Genomic DNA, 23,075 nt, shown 5'->3' on the forward strand with positions numbered 1-23,075 from the left:
TTAAAATATGCAAATGAAAGACTTGAAAGGTTATTAAGGAAGTCAGGCTTTTGGGGAGAGAAATGCAAACAAACCTGAATGACAAAGCAACGCTGAAAATATTTTAAAGTATAGCTTTTCAGTTTATCTTTTATCTGTACAAAGGGATTAAATTAAATGATTGTACTCTATGTACAACTAAAAGTTAAGGATTTCATGTATAAAGAGAAGCATGCAATATAGTCATCTTCCAAATTATATCTCTCCATATGACATTTATGGAATGTACACACATTCACACGCTACAATGTATATCTGATATGTGTGTTATGTTTATTCAAATAGATTATGCACATTTTTCAAATATATATATATACATATACATATATTTTACAAATATATTTTCATAGGAGCCTAATGGCTAAAGTCCTCACCTTGTATGCACCTGGATTCCATATAGGCGCCGGTTCATGTTCCAGCTGACCCAGTTTCCATCCAGCTCCCTGCTTGTGGCTTAGGACTGCAGTCAAAGCCTTGGGACGCTGCGCCTAACTGGGAGACCCACAAAAATATCCTGGTTCCTGGCTTCAGATTGGCACACCTCTGGCCATTGCACACATTTAGGGATTGAATCATTGGACAGAAGATCTTCCTCTCTGTCTCTCCTCCTCTATGTATATCTGACTTTCCAATAAAAATAAGTAAATCATTTTAAAAAGGATGTCTATTAAAAAAGTGTTGGGTTATTCTATAGATAATAAAGCGTGAAATAAATTTCAGTCTTTAAATACTCAACATCTCTAAAATTCCCAGCAATAACAACAGTCAGCAGGGATGTATCATATATTACATATCAGGCACTATTCTGTAAACATATGTCAACATGTTTGCCATGTCAGGGTTGTGAAATATTATTCCTGCTCTCTTCAGTATAAAATAGGTGTCTGAATCTGAGATAATTCACACTGACACAAAACAAAGTATCAGGAGAGAAACATACATATTTATTTAGTAAAAGGTTTTATGATACACAAGAGACCTGTATGAGGAATTGAAGATCCAAGAATTGAAAAAAATTAACTGTATTAATGCTAGTTTTGACAAGGAGAAGCAGTGGTTGGAAGGTAATTAACTCGTGTAGCAATGCTAGTGAAAGACTAAATGATTTTAATAAGGACTATGCATGATAATTTCATTTTCAACTCTATCTGTGGTGATAAGCATATCACTTTCTTCTTGAATCAAGCAGGACATCTTTCACATTAGTGTTGTATAACTAATAGATATTTCAAAACTGATACAACCAAAACAAAGCCAAAACAACTTCCAAACCTTGAAACTTTTTTCTTCCATTACCCAACCATCTAGTCACAATTTTCACCAACTCACAAATGCTAAGTTTTTATTAAGTTCTCAGACTTGACAAAGCGGGGACAACTTTAGCTGTTCTTTAGATAAATTCTCCTATAAAATTCCTCTTTGCTCTGTTCCCAAAATACATCCAGATTCTGAGTTCCTGCCATCATTGCATTATCACATTCAACAAAAGGTCCCACATGACAAACCAATGATGCTTCTTGAAGGATTGTTGCCATAAATTCCTGAACAACTTACTGCTTTTTTTGTACTTTTACTCTCAGTTTTGATGGTATAATTTTTCTAAGAGACCCAACATCACTGTAATCTGCTCAAAAGCCTGCACTTGTAGCTACCCCTGTGCACTATGGCCCCATGCTCTTCCCATGGTGCCACTTTGACTTGCTCATTCTACCCCAAGTCAATGACATCCTGACTATTCCTCTAACTCAATTGGAAAATTACAACCTGAGGCTCTCGGCTGGAATTATCCCTGCCTAGAATGCTTGATACCATCCAGGTTCCAGCTGCCTGATTCTTACACAGTTGTTGGAGTAAATATCAGCCTTTTAAAGAGGCCTACATTGAGCACTTCATAATAAAATGTAATGTATATTTTCTATTATTTCTCTCTCAGGTTTTATTTTGTAAATCACTTATCATCTTAAGATTCTGTGCATTCTGGGATTCAGGGACTGAAACCTACTGGAGGGAGTGGCACAAGCAATGGCAAACTAAGAACCAGACACTGAATGAGATCAGTAATGTCAACATGTAGATTTGTGGACAGCACAGCTTAAGAAACAAACCAACGAGAAGCCAAGAGTAAAAGACACATAGATACAATGAATAAGGGTACTGACACCTCCTCGTAAAGGGGCAAAATTCTATGTCAACCTCAGAGTTAAGTGAAGAAGACATGTAGGAAATGATGGATAATGATTTTAAAAATAGTTACTAAGTCCTTAAAAGCAACAAGAATCACATACAGGAATTCAAGGAATATGCTAGGTAGGAAATAGCTACACTGAAACAAAATCAAGCTGAGTCATTAGAAATAAAGCACACAATAGAACAAACTTAAAATTCAGTGGAAATCTTCAAAAAACGGAATGAGTGAGGCAGAAGAAAGATTTCAGAAACTCAGCAAAGAAAAAACAGCTCATCCAGACAATAGGACAAATGGACTTAATTGATATCTATAGAAACTTTCATCCTACAGATATAGAACGTACTATTTTTCATCAGTACATGTACTTCTTCAGGACTGAAAATTATAGGTGACCAGACAAGTCTCAGAAAATTAAAAAAGAAAAAAACCATGCATCTTCTCAAACCATTGTGGAGTAAAGCTAGAGACCAATAAATCAAAATACTTCCAGAAGATATGCAAATACTTGGAGACTGAACAACATGCTGCTAAATGAACAGCTGGATACAGAATAAATCAAAGAGAAAATTTAAAAATTGCTTGAAATAAATGAAGGCATCAACATAACATATCAAATCTTATGGCATCAAGGTTGTGTTAAGAGACAAGCTCATTTCAATCATCCTTATGTTAAGAAATTAGAAAAGCACCACATAAATGAACTAACCATATCTCTGAAGGAGCTGAAAAAAAAAAAACTAATTCTAAGATTAGCAGGAAAAAAGAAATAATCAAAACATGGAGGAAATAACTCAAACAGAAATGAAAAGAACAATATATACGACTGACAAATCAAAGAACTGTTTCTTCGAGAAAATCAATAAAATATATTTCCTTCTAGCACAACAAATCCAAAAAAAAGAGGGGAGGAGATATGAATCAATGGAATCAGAGATGATAAAGGAAATACAACAATGAATGCCTAGGACATTCATAGCATAATCCAGAACTACTACAAGCAACAACATGCCAACAAGTCAGAAGACTTAAAAGAGAAGGATAGATTTTTGGACACGCACAATCTACTAAGATTGAATCATGAGGCAATTAATAATCTAAGCAGGCCTACAACTAGAGCAGAGATACGGCATCCTGTAGGAGAATGAATTGGCTCAGATTCATATTAATTTACACAAGCTGCTTAATTAATGTAAAGCAGAAAAGCTCTCATTGGACAATATTTATTTTTCACCTATAATAGCTTAGAATGCTGGGGTGATCAGATTCTGATGGTTATCCAGCAGGTCCTGATGTTCTGGTAAACCAAGGCTTTCTTGCATCATTGTTCCAAGCTTCAAAATTAAATTTAATTTAAATTAAGAAAGATGACCTTAAGCTAAGGATGGTATTAAATGAAGTAGGATGACCATAATTACCATTCTATTTACTTTGATGTATCTGAAAATTACCAAGAATTTCTCTAGTGTTTGTATGAGATTCAAGTGTGTTGTGGGAAAACAATATATTTTTCAACTCAAAGAATTTTCTTCTGGGCTTTTTGTAACTGTAAGAGGTGGTTCTGTTAAGCTGAGAAGATACTCCTATCGTTTTAATTTGATTTTTATCAATGAGTCATGCTTGATCTAGACAGTGTTTATGACACAAAAACAAATATGCATGAACTGTACTTTCAGCATGGAAGAATTTGTAGTCTACAAAAAGCTTCACCAGAATGTTTAACCGTACAGCAACTGCTTACCTAATTTGCTCTTCTAGAATTCATGAACTCATCCTCTTATATATACTTCCCAAAAAAATGAGCTTTTACATTTCATCTTTTTGTTGCCTCTGATGCAAAGTATGAATAACTCAGTAAATTATTTCATTCAACTTGATTCAAAATAAAAAAGTATAAAGGTATATCACAACAATTAAATTCTTATTCCCTGTTGTTTTCCAGCATGATATTTTGATGTGTTTCTGTACTCACTGTCTTTAGTGCAAGTTAATTAATTTATGTAATTAGTTATAATAAAGTCATTAATTTTGGATCAAGAGTTGCTAATGTGCGACCACCATTTACTTCTGTATTCTTCAGAAATAAGCATTTCCAAAATATCAGTTGCAATTTCAACTGTACTTTTAGACACAGAACTCTACATACAGGTAGCTCAGTGGTATTATAAAGTACTCATTGACCAGTTACTTAACAGTCACTCAATTATACATGGAGACAACAAAGAAGAATGATTATAAACATTACCTAGAAGACTTTGAAATCCTCATCACCTAGAGAAACTAAGGCACAAATAGATGTTTAATATTAAAACAATAAGAGCAAACTTACTTCATTCCTTGTCAGATTATCTGGATACAAAAATAATAAAAACTGTATTAAAATAAAAGTAGAAAGGCACAGCTAAAAAGCTTTATAATATCCTTACAATTTTAAGAGTAACATATTTTCTTGCTTTATTGGGCCAAGTGTCATGAGAAAATGTCTTTAGTCACCTACCTTGAAAAGAAAACAAAATGTCATTTATCTTAAGATATATATCTCCATTAGATGAACTTTTCCTGTGAATTTAGGTTTTGTTTCATTTTGTTTTGTTACATTTAGGATTTTTAGAAGTACTAGACGTTTAAGGGGTATGATTTATTTTCATGGTGAGCGCCTCCATGGCTAATTTTCTGCATTTCTCATTAAAGACATAGCTCAGACTGGTACTTCCCACACAATGAGTTAGATGACCGACATCTGAGAAAATGAATGCATGATTCTGTCTCATCCCTATCTCTTCAGCGGTGAGGCTGCACACACAGACTCAGTGAGTGAAGAGCATACAATTCAATACAACCTATCAGAACAGAACGATGTTTGAAAATGATAATGTGTAGCTCACATTTTGTACTGAACACCCATGATTCAACACCCTTTATCTACCAGGCTCAGAGTCTGCAATCCCTAGTTCAACAGTCACATCTCTGCTCCCATCAACTGTCCCAGCAAAAACAAAGCCAGGAATTGTGGCTAGTCTTGATTTCTGCCAACAGATCATTTTTCTTCTGTAGCTTCCATGGATAAAAGGAAAATAAAGGATCACAGGCATTATATTTATTTTATTTTATTGAAAATTCCTTATAGTTATTTTAAATCTTTGTTATCTAATGTGCAATATTTATATTTTGTAATTAATTCTTTTAATCACTAAACTAGACTGCTGCCTCTCAAAATCTTACATTGGAGTGAACAAATAAAGATAGGGCAGGTCATCCCAAAAGGTCTCTGATCACTGACTTAATTGTTGTGCCAATTAAAACCACTACCTACCATTTGTGTAATGAGCAAAAAAAAAAAAAAAAATGAATATAAGTATCTGAAGCAAACAGTAAATAAAGTGCCTGTTAATTCTTTCAGGGAAAAAAACCCAAAATCTGTTTCCCCTTTTGCAGAAAAATCTCAGTATTTCAAAGACAATAAACTTGAAATTTGATCAAACTGTCCCAGGGAAATAAAGTATCATGTATAAATGCTATTCTTCTGTGAACACCTTTGTTTAATCCCTTTGAAACAACTAAGATTCTCATTATTTTCTTTCACAGGGGATAAAAATAGAGCAATGTGGAAAGCACCATTCCTTTAATTAAGTTTTTCTTATTAGAAATCCAGAGTCGTGGAGTTCTGCTGACGTTAGTACTCCGATTTTAATGGTGTAGTTTCATCTTTCGGACAGAATACTCTGACACTGAACCCAATATATATTTGCCTAATTAGGATTCTGAAGGTGATGAGCTGTGAGAGATCCCTTTAAGTTGTTTGTCAAAAGCTATCTCCTTGCAGCTATAATTCAAATTCTTTCATTCAGTAATGAAGATCTTATTTAGGATCTTCTGTGTTAAAGTCTATATTGAAAGACCAATAATGACAAATGACAAGAGTATAACATTTTGATTTTAACTGGAAAATTAATTGTTGCTATATTTTCTCCACAATGTGAATGTGACTTGGGAATAAAAATATCAAGTAGATGTTGGCTTGAGTCTCTTACTAAGCATCATTAAAGCTAAAAATTGCTTAGCCTTAGCTACTTGAACAAATAAAAAATAAAAGGTACATCTAAATCAGTATACTCAGGATCCCCATCGGTTGCCATTTGGTCATAAAGCTTTAAAATTTATTTGCCACCCTACCCCCACTCTGGATGGTATTGGTCCAGAGTCGCACTCAAGTCTCAGCTGTGCCATGGTCAGTGATATGATGATGACGCTATTAGTGGGAAAAAGCACTTAACTCTGGTTCTGAGTTTTTAAACACATCACTCAGTCATAAAACCCCAGTCCTTCTGCTCACTCAACTGCGCAGCAAATGGTCAGAGTTAGGGGTATATTTGTAAGCATTGATTAAATGTATCTTCGACGTAAACCCAACTGGCCTAAATAGGGAATGAACTCCTGATCCTACGTTTGGTTATCCCTTTATTCTAACTAAACAAGAGCAGTCCAAGTGCTATGTCAATAAGTTAAGAAAACACTAATTTATGCCATGAAAAACTATTCAGAAGATTTTTCTTGTGGTCATATTTGCTCAGGCCAACATCCCAGGAAGAAATTTCTGAGGACTTAAAAAGTAAGGAATAAACGGCATGTCGAGTCGTATAAAATACTTAGGGAGAACTGGAATAATGCCAGCAGTTCCATGGAAAGGCAGAGACAGAAAGAGGAAATAAAGTGAAAAGTTAGACAACTGAATACAAAACTAGTTAAACTGTCACAATGATTTCCAATGTTGAGTAGTATGCAATGAACTTTGTATACATTCCTTCACACTTTGTTGCAATTTCCCAAGCTAAGTATCTACTTATTTTTTTTTTCATTTTATAGACTGAGGAATCAGATAAAGAGGGAAAGTGACTCTCAAGATCACAAATATATATAGAAGTCAGCATTCAAAAGAACTGAATAAAGGATGAAATAAAGAGAAATGAAATCAGAGAATAAGAAAGAATGTGTTTTTAAAGCATTTTCACTGTAAAACAAGAATAAATACAGAATTTTACAAAGTAGCTGCAAAATTTATAAGGTGATGCCTGGTATATGCTTGCAATGAAGGAATCTCAACTGAACTTGAACTGTGGTCATGCAACAAGGTGGAGGAATCCACCATGGAGGGAGGATTATGAGAGGGGTGGTGGGAATCCCGTACCTATAAAACTGTGTCATATAATACAATGTTATTAAAAAAATAAAAATAAATTTATAAGGTGAATACTGTCAATTAAGAGTGGGCTCATTGTGCCAAACCCATTTTTTATTGTTATGTCTAAAACATGTGTGACATCTTGGTGTTGACATTTGTGGGTGACAGTGTATAGAGTATATTGTGAATAAAATATAACATTTTCTAGAGCAGCTAGTTCTCAGAGAAATACTATAAGAGTAGCAACTTAGCTGGCAATAATGACTAAGAAATAAGATTTTGGATAGAGTAACTTGATTAACAATTAGGTAGCTGCTGAGGTTTCCATATTCATTATCCCAATCTGGGAAAAAGGTAGGAATGTAAGTTTATAATGGAAATTTTATCTACAGACAAACCTAAACATGCTAATTTAAAAAATCATTAAATTAATTTGTAAAAAAATTATATTATACATCTATGATTATTTTAGCAGTTAATTCTCACCTACAATATTATTACAATTAATAAAGGTTAAAAGATAAATCTCTTACTAGATATATCTCTCATATTTTCTGATTCTTATAAAGGTACTATGAAGAAAATTGAAGCTCTTTAATAATCTCATGCTCTGTGTGGCATATTGTGATGTATAATGTATGAAACACTATATGGAAAATAAGAAAATGCTATAAAATAATTATTCTTAAATTATATAAAAACTTGATTAATTTCATTTATATATTATATATATGTATAATTCTTATGATCCAAATAGAGTTTTTATATTACTATATATGTGCTAGGTGTGTCTCTCCTACCTGGAACCCTGGTGTCTTCACATGATAACTGTCTTATATCCCTAGCACAGAAGCTTAAATATGATTGAATCAGATTTACTGAAAGCAAACCTAATACACAAAGAATCTGCATGAAGAAATCTAATATCAATGAAGAAAAAGAAATATTTAAGTATTCGCAACACCAAGTTTAAGCTTGACATAAAAACTTAAATGAATAGGCCCGGCGGTGTGGCCTAGTGGCTAAAGTCCTCACCTTGAACACTCCAGGATCCCATATGGGCACTGGTTCTAATCCTAGCAGCTCCACTTTCCATCCAGCTCCCTGCTTGGGGCCTGGGAAAGCAGTCGAGGATGGCCCAAGGCTTTGGGACCCTGCACCCACGTGGGATACCCGGAAGAAGTTCCTGGATCCTGGCTTCAGATCTGCATAGCATCGGCCATTGCGCTCACTTGGGGAGTGAATCATCGGACAGATGATCCTCCTCTCTGTTTCAGTGTGGAGACTGGTGTTCTAATTATGCGGTTTTTATTCTTGGTAAGTATTACAAGAAATTTTGAAACTTTATTGGTACTAGGTTGATTGATTTTTCTCTTTTTCAGCACTGCGTTTCATTTTTACCTCTTTTGTTCTACTTAGTTTGGGATTAACTTTCCTTCCTTACTTTTTAGATAATTATTTGTTAATGTTTATATTTATCATTTATCATAGGCATATTTTTAAGGTATTTAAAGAAAATTTATTTTTCCAGTTTGGAAAATTAATTATGCATTATTTCTTGTTTCTTTTTAAGCTTTGGTAATTTCAACCAACATTATCCTCATAAATTCATCCATTTAATTAATTGGAATAAGATTTTATTTCCTATTTTCTTCATGTTATAAACTTGGGTTATTCTATTTGCAAAATGTTACATGTAATATTTCTGTGAACTTTCTCAAAAATATCTTTAATATGTGGTTTAATATGTGGGCGTTAATATCTGGGTGACTCTGAGATCTACATATTAAAACTTTTTAAAAACTTACTGGTCTTTAGCACATCTATAATTCAACTTCAGATAGAAAATTATTTTTCAAAGTGATCTCACAAGTTTACAATCCCACTAAGAGATATAATCATTTCATTTTTATTCTTCCCAACATTGTTAGGAGTTTAATTTTTCCAACTTGTCTGTTATATCTCATTTTTGTTCTCTGGGCATTTATCCAACTGCTGTTGATTTTTATGCATTTTACTCTAAATTAAAAATGAACTTCCTTTAATTTTCAAGTCAGGTATACACACACACACACGTGTGTGTGTGTGGTTAAGATTCTTGTCCACTGCTTTGTATCTTCAGTTTATTAACTAGTAATTTCATTGTGATGTTTTTATATTTTAGATATTAAAGTACTGTCTATTTTGGCCCAGCGAGGTGGCCTAGTGGCTAAAGTCCTCACCTTGAATGTGCCACTATCCCATATGGGTGCCGGTTCTAATCCCAGCGGCTCCACTTCCCATCCAGCTCCCTGCTTGTGGCCTGGGAAGCCAGTAGAGGATTGCTCAAAGCCTTGGGACCCTGCACCCACTTGAGAGACCTTGCAGAGTCTCCTGGTTCCCAGCTTCGGATTGGTGCAGCACTGGTCATTGCGGTCACCTGGGGAGTGAATCATCTCTCCTCCTCTCTATATATCTGACTTTGCAATAAAATGAATAAATCTTTTTTAAAAATGTATTGCCTATTTATTGGCAACATCCTCCACAACTAGGTATCATGCTCAAAAATAACCAGCATAAATACAGTGAAGGAAGAAATAATTAAATGACTAAAACACAAAACACTTTCTTTGACAATAAGACAATTAAATGAAACACCTCCCAACCAGAGGTCAGGGTTCTGCTGGCATTTGGGGAGTGAAGAAGAAGATGGGAAACCGTCTGGGTTTCTGTCTCTGACTATCACATGAAACAAATAAGCAAACAAGCAACAAATAAGTGAGTATATTTTAAACCTATGTGATTCAGGGTACACTTCCTAAAAAACTCTATTTGTAAAAAGAAACAAACAGAAAACAGTCACATTGCACTTTAGAAGATATTTTAATACAAAGAAGAGATTACTTTCAATAATTTGGAAATATATTCCTGGTCACTCCACTGACTGCAAGATAGGGAAATTACTTTGGGATAAGATTCAGGGTGGTAAGGAATAAGAGTGGTCTATTTCTGAAAAGACCGTGAAATCTTAACTAAAATTCATGCAAGAGAAAATTAGAAAAGAAACTGTGAGGCAAAGATAAATTTTATCAATTTCCTTAACATATTCATGTGCTAAATGGGATGGTCATACGTAGGGCAAGCTATGACTGCACCTGCCTTATTATGCATCCCTCAGAATGTATTCACTGTTAAATAGTGAATGCATATATTACTAGATATGTTGGTTATAATGATTGATAGAAAAGAAGACAAATCTATAGGATTAGTGACATTCCTTCTTTTCATCATCATCTCTTCATCAACTGTGTTTATGACCAATTACCTCTTTCTTCTATGACACTGCTGGCACAATTTCCTGTGGATTTACTTAATTAAATTTGAAGATTTTATAGGAAATCTTCCTAATGTGTCTCTTATTTCTACCTTTCAGATTGGTGAACTTAGCTCTTTTACATTCCTCAATTCTTCACAACACATGAGGTTTAACATTTGCATGCACCATTAAGTAAGGAAGAAGAAAATGACTAAGATTTTGTGGGCTCTAAAGTAAAAAAATGTTTCAGTTGTCCTTGTGCTAATATTTGTGGCTTTTGACCAGTGGAATGCCTTCTCTCTAAACCTGCTTCAGTGGTACTTGTGCTAATAGTTTTGGCTTATGACCAGTAGAATTTCTTCCGCACCCTGCTGACCTGAAGACACCTGTCCTCTACAACAATCCTGTGTATTTATTTTAATGAATTTTAAGTTTACCATACTATTAAAAGATAAAGGTTTCTGATGTTGTATCACTAGAAAGGTTTTTGGTGAAACTGTCACCAGTGTCATTGGTGTATGCGTACATAGGCTTTATTCTTCATATCTAATATTTTCAGAATAAATGAGTTTTAGAGCCTTATATTAAGCGGAGTTCAACTAAGTAGACTAGTAAAAAGAGTCATTTATTTAATAGGTCTACACAGTCCTCTATAAAATATACAGGTATCTTCTAACTGAAAAAATGAAAGTGAAATAAAATATAGGAATTTAAAAATGTTAAAGCACATCAGAAAACTAAATTTTGGTATACAATTTGCTAATTTTTTAATGAAGCCATTTCCTTCTGTCTGATTGTACATTTGATGCATATTCTGATGACCCAAAAATGAGAGGCTGACTGATCAATGTATCTGGCTTTCTATAATTAATACGCAACCCTCACCTTTGCATTTGAAAATAAATACGCCATCAAGAGGTGTCATCAGTAATGAGAAGTTTAATCACAATTTGTTAAATAGTTAAATGAGAAAAACTTAGCTTGAATCACATTAATTGTTATGAGAATCAAAAATTAGGTGCATTTCCTTCTATAAAACAATTATTCAAATGAGATATTTGGGAAAAATTATAGAATCTATTTTAGAAGATCTACCATACTATTAACCAAAATCTGTAATCTTAACTTCCTCTATAAACAAGAAGATGGTTTCAATGACTTAATCTGAAAATCAATTCATACTTAAATTTGAGACTACATAGATTCAAAATTTGCCTTAAGTATTGTGGTGGAGCTTAGGTTTGTTTCTGTGTTATTCTCTATTTAATATTTAATTTGGGTCACCTAGTAGTAAATAATAGCAGTAAACAACTCCTTTGCCTAGGAGTGTATGGCATGGTCTACTACTTCCAACAGAGCTATGCTCACTCAGCAGTCTCTAACCCCTTTCTGATGTTTACGTTTTAACTAATTAAAGTCAGATAAAATTTATAGCCAGTCATCGAGCTCCTCAGATTTCAGGTGCGCATAGCCACATATGGCTGGTGGTTATGGTATTGGGTAGCACCGTTAGGGAATATATCTCATATGGAAGACAGGTGTATTGGACAAAGCTGTAGAGTCCTGGAAAAAGGGGCGGGGTGGGTAAGCCTTCAGATTCCTGGAGGTGTTAAAAGTGGTAGATTTGTTTATCTTGCAAGACACCTGACCTCATGTTTTTGGCATGGCAGAGAGAACACAGAGATGTAATCATATACTGACTAGAGACAGTAAGAACTGATTTAAAACATGAGTAGAGAGACTTAGGTTAATAGAACAAAAAGAATTATTAATCAACCGAATGACTCACTGGAATGTTCCCTTCCAATTTCTGTTAGGCAGCAACACACTTACTAAGAATCATTGAATATTTATCATTGATACCTCACCCAAATGCGTGGTATCCTCTCCAAACTAAAAGCTATCCAGCCCATTAATCATTTAATAAATACTTATGGTGTAAACACCAGTTATCAGACACTAGACAAGCTATACAGCATGAGTACTGAACTCTGTTTACTCAAGTTCTACCCTCGGAATATTGCAAGGGTCTTTCATAATTCATGGGAAAATGCCTATTATGGAAACTCAGTGCATGGGTTTTAATTTTTTACTACCAAAATCATGCTTAACTAGTCCAATTTTCAATGATTTTTTAAATGTATTCTTATATTCCTGGAGTAAGGAGAATGAAATAATTCATGAACACACATATAAGGAGATTTAGATAACAAAAGAGATCTTGAATCAAATAAGGTAGCATAATATCAAGGAGGTGAATGTTACTGGTGTCCAAAGTTGTAAAGTCTGAAGCCAACATTTTGTGGAGCCAAAAAGAATTGAATAATCTGGAGGAGCACTATTCTATTTTGACCAAAAAAAAGAAAAAAGTATGAGATTGTCGAATCTGAGAGAGGGAAGCACAAAAGCCAATGCATCATGGAAATAGTAAAAGCAGGTAAGAATGATTAGAGATGAGTTGGAGAAAATTATGTAATGGATCAATACAGATGTTTGGTCCCTCATACTTCTGACCATAGTAGGAAGTCAATGGAGGATTTCACACACATCTCTGGCTCCTTTCACGCATATTCTCTGAGATGTGAAGCTCGGGCGGGGTGGTGGGGTGCATCTAGGAAGGTCCGTCAGAGGAAGATTCAGTGTCTGGAGAGTGATCTCATCAGCAGAAATGACAACAATTGGTCAGAGTTAATATGTTTGGAGCCATAAGGGAATCCACTGGCAAGATGGATATGATGTGTAAGATAAAGAGAAGTGAATTATCACTCCTAGTGTTTTGACCCTAGCAAAAAGTGAAATTAGAAACCCTCCAAATAAAGAAGGCCTGGTGTGGGGGTTGGAGAAACATATTTTAGTTATTTATTCTATTAAATCTGCTAGAATCCTGAGACACTGCAAGCATTTAGGGAGTGAATCAGCAGGTGGCAGCTCTCTTTCTCCTTCTTCATCTCTCTCTCACACTTGCTCAAATAAAACAAAATTAATTTTTAAAAACAAATTAAATCTTAATAGTAGATAGAAAGCATTTTCTCCAGGAATATTGGAGTCATTTGTCAAAGGAGAATTTAATTTCTATGTTTTATAGAAAGGGTGGATAATAAATACATGAGCTAAGTATCTTATATGTGCCAACAATTGTCAGGTGTAATTTAATCTGATTATGAAATATAATGGCACAACATTTTCAGATACTTTATCCCTGCATCCAGAGGAAACTGGGAATCGGGGATACTGAGAGTTGTCTGTTTCAATTTTGAGACTAAATAACCCTGTCTTTAGAATGTAGGGAACCATGAGCTTCTTATTTCTCAGAATTGATTCAAAAGAGATGTTGGTGTTAGGAGTATTCAATCAAAATTTCAATTCCTTAAAGTGTATTTTGTTTTAAAGTTTATACAGTGTTTCATGTATATTATTATCTTAGATTATTCTTGCAATGGATCTTGTTCTTAACATTCACATTTATAAGTGTGTTTTCTAAAGAATAATAAGCAAGTATTAAATGATGCATTTATATGATCCATTTTCAGCAGTAGTTAATCATAAATTGGTTTACTTCAAAGGTGGAAGGAAAGAAAGACTGAAAAATTAAGGATTTTCTCTTGTGCTTTTCTCCTCCAAATATTTACAAAGATATTCTGGATGATCTAATGATTTTCCAGAACTGAACAAAATATAAAATATGTAAGTCATTACATGCTTCCAGTTTAGTTAATGACAGAATTAACAAGGAAGTGTACCTAATAGAAAGACTTATTATGGAACATCATAAATTAAGGTGATAGTGACACTTGACCCAGTTTCCTATCAAGGGGACCATATTAGCCTAGGAGTAAAATAATTTCACTTCATCTGTGCTAGATAATTTTTCCAATGTAATTTAAAGAGAAATTGCATAACCACAATAAAATAAACAAAACTAGGAAACTGACATACTACTATTAACTACATTGAATGTTATGTTCAATTTTACCTCTCAAATATATATGTTTTATTGCACATATGTGCTACATTGCCTTTCAAATATAAAAGATAGATATATAAGTATTCTATTAAAGTCCTATTTATTTTTTGCAGATTTTTTTATCCCCTACACTTTTATTGAATTTTCAAGAGGTATCAATGTTTATATTTCAAACTAGGAGAGATATAATTTTGGTTTAAAAATATTTTCCAGATTCATATAAATGTATCAGAAATAGTTGTCCAAAGTAACAGGAAAAATGAGTAAACTTTGTGAACTTGAACTTCATTGTAGAGTTCTAAATTTTAGACCTCAAACTTCTGGTATTTCGTTGTCTTTTAAGAAAACTTTATTGGATTCCTTCTCACTTTCTTTACAACATGACTGAGATTTCTCATCTGAAATACAACACATGTATTTCTACTCATGCCAGTGGATTGAGATTTCTGATTAACAACCATAAAAAGTGGAAATATTTTGAGTTTTACTTGAAATCCAAAAATTTAAAGAACATTATTTTTTATAAGTCCTTGGAACGTTATTTCTTCTGATGATGGGTTCTGCATCCTTCTTGATTTTAATAATTTTGATGAAAGACAAGATACAATTTTGCAAAACTGTTAAGAAAACTTAATTTTATCAAATCGATGCCTCCCGTTTGGAAGATGCTATGTAAATAAAACTGAAGCAATCTCATGCAATGGAAAAATACCATGAAATCTGCGTGTCTGTGTGTTATAAATTGTTCACGTAATATTTCAAACACTAGGGACAAGTTTCATCTAGTAGATACCATAACTCTGCTTGAAACAAATATGTTCTTAAGTGATATGAAAAAAAAATGAAAGGTCACCTCTCCAACCTAAGACAGGATTTAATAATCAAAGAAGTTCTTCCAGAGCAGTTATCAAAACTCGAATTTAGACAATTCCAGTTATATCAGAATTCTGTCAATGCCTTTAGGATATTAAGAAAAAAGATTAGGTTGCTTGCATAATATTTCCCATCTTACTTTTTTTTTCTCTTTCATCTAAAACAACTTCCTTAATGTATCTTTTCCCAGTTCACTGGCATTTTGTAATCCCAATCATGAATGTCATTTATTCTCTTTTCATTTATTTTCAGTCATCTTCAAGTAGCAGATACATGCAAATGCAAAACTGCAGAGTAAAGTCTATAGATTCTTATTATCACTGTCATGCTTATTTTTATGTTGGAAAAGAAGCTATGTTCACAACTTGCGATACTGGCTACGATTTGTTTTTAGACTAACCAGTGAAGAAATATAAAATTAAAGACCCTTTCTAAGACAGTTTTCATTGATAGATCAATTACTGATAGTATTTTTCCCTAAAGGAAATATAACTTCTGAAGATGGTGAACTGGAGAACACTGAGTTATAAGTTTACAGAAACAAGTTTTATATCTATTTCCATCACTTGTGATCTTCACTAAGTTACTTCACTGTCCTAGCTCTCTGTAATGTCACGTAAATAAGGAAGCCCTTGGATTATAAAAAATATTTACAATGCTAACATTTATTCATGTCTCATTAATACATGCTTAATTCATGAAGTGTTTCATACATGAAAGTGAAGAAAAAGGAAATTGAGTATCAGAAAATCATTACTGCAAGATGCCAGTGTTTCTACAGAAATGTTGAGTCAACTTGGATCAATAAGACTATGCACAACTTCAAAAATTATGTAAAATTTAAAGTTGTAATTTAAAAAAATACTTGCTCTAGTAAGTTCCTCTAGATTTTGAAAAATACTAATTAACTGAGTGTGTGCATTATTTCTCCCTTCTTAACAGTCAAATTAGATTGAACAAGCCAAATGATTATGTATTGACCAGCCACTATTATTGCCATTATTATAACAAGAATGCTCAATTATTCACAGTTTAATTTGCTCATGTCACAATGACAGCCATGAAATGAAAATGTTAGAAATAAAAGAAGATGAAAAACGCTTCTATTTAATTGCTTAAATTAAATTTCAATAGGGAACATATATTGGAGAGACTAGGCAGAAGAAACAAGGATAATAAATAGTGACTAAAAATATGAAAATTATTTCTTTATCTTTCAAAGAGTTGTCCATTTTGATATAATCAGGTTTGTTCTCTCCAAAAAAGACCCTATGATTTCTGTTAGTTTAAGTTTTAGAAAAAATATAGGGTTAATATTCATAAGTCCTAAAATATAATAATAATCTACTTTCTCCTGTTGAAAATAAAAGGCTTTTATTACAAATAAGATTGTTAAGGCCATAAAGAAAAAAATGTAATTATCAGTTGAGACTTTCTATTTGAAGGCAGTTTGTCTCATTATGCATATGTTCAGGTTGAAAATCACACCAGGAGGTATCAATTATACTGACATCACAGATCGAATAAATGTATTCAAGACTGCATCTTATAGACTTTTCATAAGCAACACATATGCCTATAAAATTGAACAGCAAGTAAACAATCCATGGAAAAGCTGCTGATTTCAAGTGGAGTCTAAAGATTCACTGAACCATCACCCACACAGCCACATGGCAACAGAAAAAGGATACTAATACGCTTTCAGTGTGAGTCAAGTACAACCCATAACATCTATAATCCATTTACATAATTGACATAAAACTCATTAGATCAAAAGTGAAATATCTGACAGAATTTTCAAAGTTGATTTTAAACTTAACAATTAAAATTAAAGGTTCTTTTTGAAATAATAGCATGAATACAATTTTGGTAAAGCATAGTTTGGACAAAAAACTAGATCCTACTCATTGAGAAAATTGAAGACATAGAAATGTGATGATACATGTTTTGCAGTTGTGCAGAAACTAGCTAAAATATTCCACCAATGAAAATAGAACCTAAAGTATTAAACTGTGCAGCTGCTTTTTACACTTTAATACTTAAAGTAATTAATGAAGCTGCTACTTAATGCAAAAGAATATTTCAGCTTTCCAAAATATGCATGCTTTCTGATTTCATTTCCCCTTTTCCTAAAAAAAGTAAAAGATTAATTAACTAATTAATCAATCAGAGAGCACATTTGTATGTGTATGTTTTAAGGGAGAGATTGATTGATCTTCTATTTACCGATTGACTCCTTAGATACTTGTATCTGTCAGGAGTAGATCAGATCAAATCTAGAAGCAAGGACCCAGGACCTTCCTCAAGGTCTCTCATGTTGGTGGCAGGAAGTCAAATCCTTATGCTTTCCTATGCTGTCTCCAACCTGCTCAGCAGGAAACTCAATCAGAAGCACAGAGTAGCTGGATCTCCAAATGGTCACTGCCATAGGCACTGGGGAGTTTAGCCTATTTCATTATGCCATCCCCTAACTTCCGTTTCTTCGTGTATTGATTTTAAGCATATGATCAATTGTAAGCTTTGTTGATTTACAAAGTAGATTTCAGTTCTCTTTAGCTTGTAATTCCTCTAATGTTTTCACCTTTTGCATTCTGCCAGAGGCATTCCTCTGTGATTAGGACTGCAAAATAGAAAGCGGGGTAAGGTATTTTTTCAATTAAAATACCAGCAAAGGGTTCATTGTCACCTACATGGCAGCACTCACTAAGTTCTAAGCTTCAGTCACCTTTTTCTGGCCACTATAGGAAACTGAAGTAAGCCAGTAAACGGTAGGGTTCTGTCCTCTTTCACTAATAACAATAAGCACCAATTTTCAATAAAACCAAAACCCAATGGGATCTTTAAGAGGAAAACAATTTCCCTAGCTAACAATATAGATCGCAGTTCAGATCCCTGGTGTGAGATTTACTTTTATTTTTTTAATACCCATGTTAAAATTTTATTTTCAGATAATACATTATTATTTTACATTATATTCAGCAGCCTTCATGCTTCACTAAATAAAGTGTTGAAGGAATATGAATAAAAATATCAGAGTACAGCAGAAAAATATGCAGGAATACAAATAATTATCAAATATTTTCTTTTTTATCTTCAACAGAGATTGTTAAAATGTAATGAGTTGTTTTGGTGTTAAACTTTAGTATTTCTTTTTAAAATACGAGACTACTTGTTTAAAATTATATGCAATGATTGGAATTCAGGTCTGGGGAGAAAGTCCATTTTCCGTAGCTATTTATATTCCTAAGACTCTTGTTAAGATGTCATGAAAATTAGCAAACTACCATCAGCTTTGATTAACTGTAGGTAGAATTCAAGCACTCTAATATTATTTAATTGTCATTTTGTAAGTCTGAGTCATCTGTATATTTGATGTAATCTGTCTCTAATTTTTAATAAATCAATGTTAGCCTCTATATGATTAAATATATTGCAGTTAATTCAGACATTTGCCATTCCTAATGCAATTATAAATAATGAAATAAGAGAATTATAGAAAATATTTCTTTTCTGATATATGAACAAGAAATGAAGAACTTCAAATTTGGCTCCAACACTTAATAATAGGGGCAATAACAAAGCTAACAATAATAATACCAATTGCTTATTAGCGATTTATAATCTGTAAAGTGAGCTTGCTGCTGTGCTTTTCTTATTCATTCAAAACCAAATTTAGGTAGGTTCTGTATAAGCATATTATTTCAGAGTAGCTAAGTGGAACAAAGCAGAACTGGACCCAATATTGCACAATTTTGGTTCCTTGCTCTTAAACCTTGCCCTGGTTTTCATTAGAATTGGGAGAGATCTTAAATTAGAATTCACAAGGGAAAGGAATGTTTATCCAATAGTATAGCTTTCCATTCTTCCCAAATAATGCTACAATTCATAAAGTGTCCATCATGGAAGGAGAGGCCCATGACATAATGTCCCTAAACAGAATGGACGTCATATTTTTCATGACTGTTCTGGGTGTGCAGTACGGGTCACTAAACTGTGAACAAAATGTGCTTTTTTGACTTTCCTGGTCACACATTAAAGGATGTTTTAAGATGCAGGTTTTCTTCCAAGTACGTTTTATTTGTATTGCTACAACACATTTCTCACTGCTTTCTCCTCACCACCCACATCAAGGTCAAAAATGTTCAACCCACTCCTGCGCTTTTGTCCCTGCCTACATTATTTCATTCACTCCTCCCACCTGCTTTCCCAGTGTTTCCTTTCATTTTATACATTACATCTTCCACCTACCTGTACAAACAGTTGAAGATTTCTTCAGAGAATTCTAGGTGCTCTTTTACAAAAGATACATTTTCACTGGCAAAGTTTTTCTAAGAAATAGGATATTTGCTGCTTCTGTGAAGCACAGGTCTAATTTTTTTTTATATATTCTCATAAATGCAAGGTTTGATTGGGTACAATTTCTTATCAAATCTTACCAATAAAATACAAATTCCCTCCTCACAAGAATTCACATGACTGTAATTCCTTGCACTTTATTGCAAATAATATTAATTACACTACAGTATTTTGCACTAGCAGACTTTTCAAGTTTATGATTTTTGCACTACCCATTTGTTATCGAGCAATTAGGGTATATTGAATTTTACACCTTTTTATGCCACCCCACTTTATTTTTAAATAATATTTTAGTTAAAATAAAAATTATTGGGCTTGATGCTGTGGCCTAGCGGTTAGTGTCCACCTTGAACGCACCAGGATTCCATATGGCGCCGGTTCTAATCCCGGCAGCCCCGCTTCCCATCCAGCTCCCTGCTTGTGGCCTGGGAAAGCAATGGAGGATGGCCCAAAGACTAAGGACCCTGCACCCGCATGGGAGACCTGGAAGAGGCTGCTGACTTCTGGCTTTGGATTGGCGCAGCACTGGCCACTGCAGTTACTTGGGGAGTGAATTATCAGACGGAAGATATTTCTCTTTCTTCTCCTCTCTGTATCTATCTGACTTTGCAATAAAAATAAACAAATCTTAAAAAAAATATATAATACTTGTTTCAAAATTCAGTAAGTTAATCCATTCAAAAATATAGCTTGATATCTATTCTGCAATAAGCAACGTAGTACAAGAAGTACAGTGATATAGGGACATAAAAAGTTTCAGTTTTATGAAACCTACACTGTAGCAGGATAAATGGTAAAGAAAAAATGTACTAAGGATATATGTGAAAAAAGTACTGAAATTTATTTAGTTAATCATCAGTGTCCCAAGAAAATAAACAAAGAACAAAAAAGAAGGAATGTATCCTGGGATCAAATATGAGCATTCTGGTTGTTAATAAGTAGTACTGAAAATTTCAATTGATATAAGTATCTATCCAGTCACTAGTACATGAAAATAATCTGGGCCCGGCGCGGTGGCACAAGTGGTTAAGTCCTCGCCTTGCACGCCCGGGATCCCATATGGGCGCCGGTTCTAATCCCGGCAGCCCCGCTTCCCTTCCAGCTCCCTGCCTGTGGCCTGGGAAAGCAGTCGAGGACGGCCCAAAGCTTTGGGACCCTGCACCAATGTGGGAGACCCGGAAGAGGCTCCTGGCTTCGGATCGGCATAGTATCGACCTGTTGCGGCTCACTTGGGGAGTGAATCATCGGATGGAAGATCTTCCTCTCTGTCTCTCCTCTCTGTATATCCGCCTTTCCAATAAAAAATAATAAAAATAAATCTTTAAAAAAAAAGAAAATAATCTACCAGATGCTCTTGCCGGTACTCAATTGGTACTGGAAAGTGTGTCAACCCACATACCTGCAGTTTGGCTTATTTTGAGCATCATGCTTTTGCCATTCCTCAGTGGAATGAGAATTGAGATTGTCAACATTCAGCTCTAGCTCTTTCATCCCCACTTAGCTAACATAGATAAGTCATCAGAATATAGAATTTTTTAACACTAACATCAAGGATCTGGACCAGTCAGGGTTCCTAACGTGTTCCATGAACTTCTAAAGAGTATGTGGTAAAGTTCATGCAGTATACAAATTAGGTGAAACAATTTCAACATTCATTTTTAAAAACCTATCATTGAAATTAGACATTCCTTCCATTGTTATTAAACTCCAAGAGTATTGGTACCACCTGTAAACTTTTCCCAAAGAGAAATCAATCAGATATTTTAGTGCTACATTTTAGTAGTTATATATGTAACAAAGAATCATTTCTTTCCATAATTTTAGAGACATTCCTGAAATTGTTAGCTCTCAAGCAAGATCTGCATGAATAAAGAAGCACATATATTATTACCTTAATAATATCATTTTATCATAATTTTCCTATAAAACCTTATTTTGTGAAATAAAAGCAGGACATTATCAGAAAATGATTCTAATAAATAGAAGTATATGAATAAGAAATAGAATATACATATTCTGTTTCAAAAATTTCATTCAGGAGGGTATTCAAATAGGAACTAGAGAATTTGGGACAGTGAATCATACGAAAAATGAGGGAGGAGGCTCACTCCAGGAAGACACTCCAGACAAAAATCTCTAAAGAAGAGAGAACTTGGTGATTATTCATGAGGGAAAAAGAAGAGTGTGATGATGGAAGAGTTATGTATTTGTTTGGAGTTACACTTAGCCTTTTGGGTGCACAAACCAAACATGGGTATAGATAAAATGTAACCACTTCAGATTTCACCAAAGGGAGTGACAAACCAGGAATATTAATGGCTAATAATCATAAAGATCATATACAATAAGCAACTTTAGGAGAAATATAAATATTGAAGGTAGAGACATATAGGAAGAATAGCAAAAGGATAATTTGATTCATACATGTGAACTGTATTCTGTTGTAATATTACCATGAAAAAAATGGCTATCTTCAGAGAATTATGCGATTCAAAACACTTTAGTGTTACTATTAAGTTACAACTAAGGTCATTAAGACCAATAAGCTCTCTTATCTCTCCAGTAAATTATTCCTTTTTCTGGAGAGTAAAAGTTCACTGTATTATTCCCAGCCTTTACAATCATTTTGCACACACAAGGTGTTAAAAATTGAGTAAGAGATTTTATGTGAGAGCAGAGTATAGGAACTCCACTAGGTGGGTACAATGTCTAAAATAGGGAAATAGGATACAGAACACATACACTGTTATTTCTTAAATGTGAACTACAAATGCTGTTATAATTTCCATTGTTGATAACTATGCTTGCTATGCACCTATTCCAATAAAACATGACCGATGCTACATTCCCATGTAAGCTGCCACATGAGAAAAGAATATTTTCAGAATACATGGTTCACTTGTTTTTCTGAAGAATAACTTGCAGGCACAATTGAAACCCCTTGAGATCAGGGGTGGGATGCAGCAGAAAACACCACATTAAAAGGAAGAGAGAAGAACAGCCTGACTGAGCAACAGACTGGAGTGGAGAAAGATCTGGGCACCAAAATGGAGGGATAAATGGGGACAGTGCCAACGTGTGGGAGGAGGGAGTTCTGACCTTCCCTGGTGCCTTCTAAACAGGTACAATTTTCTAGAAATCTGTAAGCTCAGAAATCTGTGGGGGAGATGGTGCTAAGGAAAGG

This window comes from Ochotona curzoniae, unplaced genomic scaffold (genome assembly GCF_017591425.1).
Source record: "Ochotona curzoniae isolate NIBS_2020 unplaced genomic scaffold, NIBS_Ocur_1.0 contig_1014, whole genome shotgun sequence".
Taxonomy (NCBI): Eukaryota; Metazoa; Chordata; class Mammalia; order Lagomorpha; family Ochotonidae; genus Ochotona; species Ochotona curzoniae.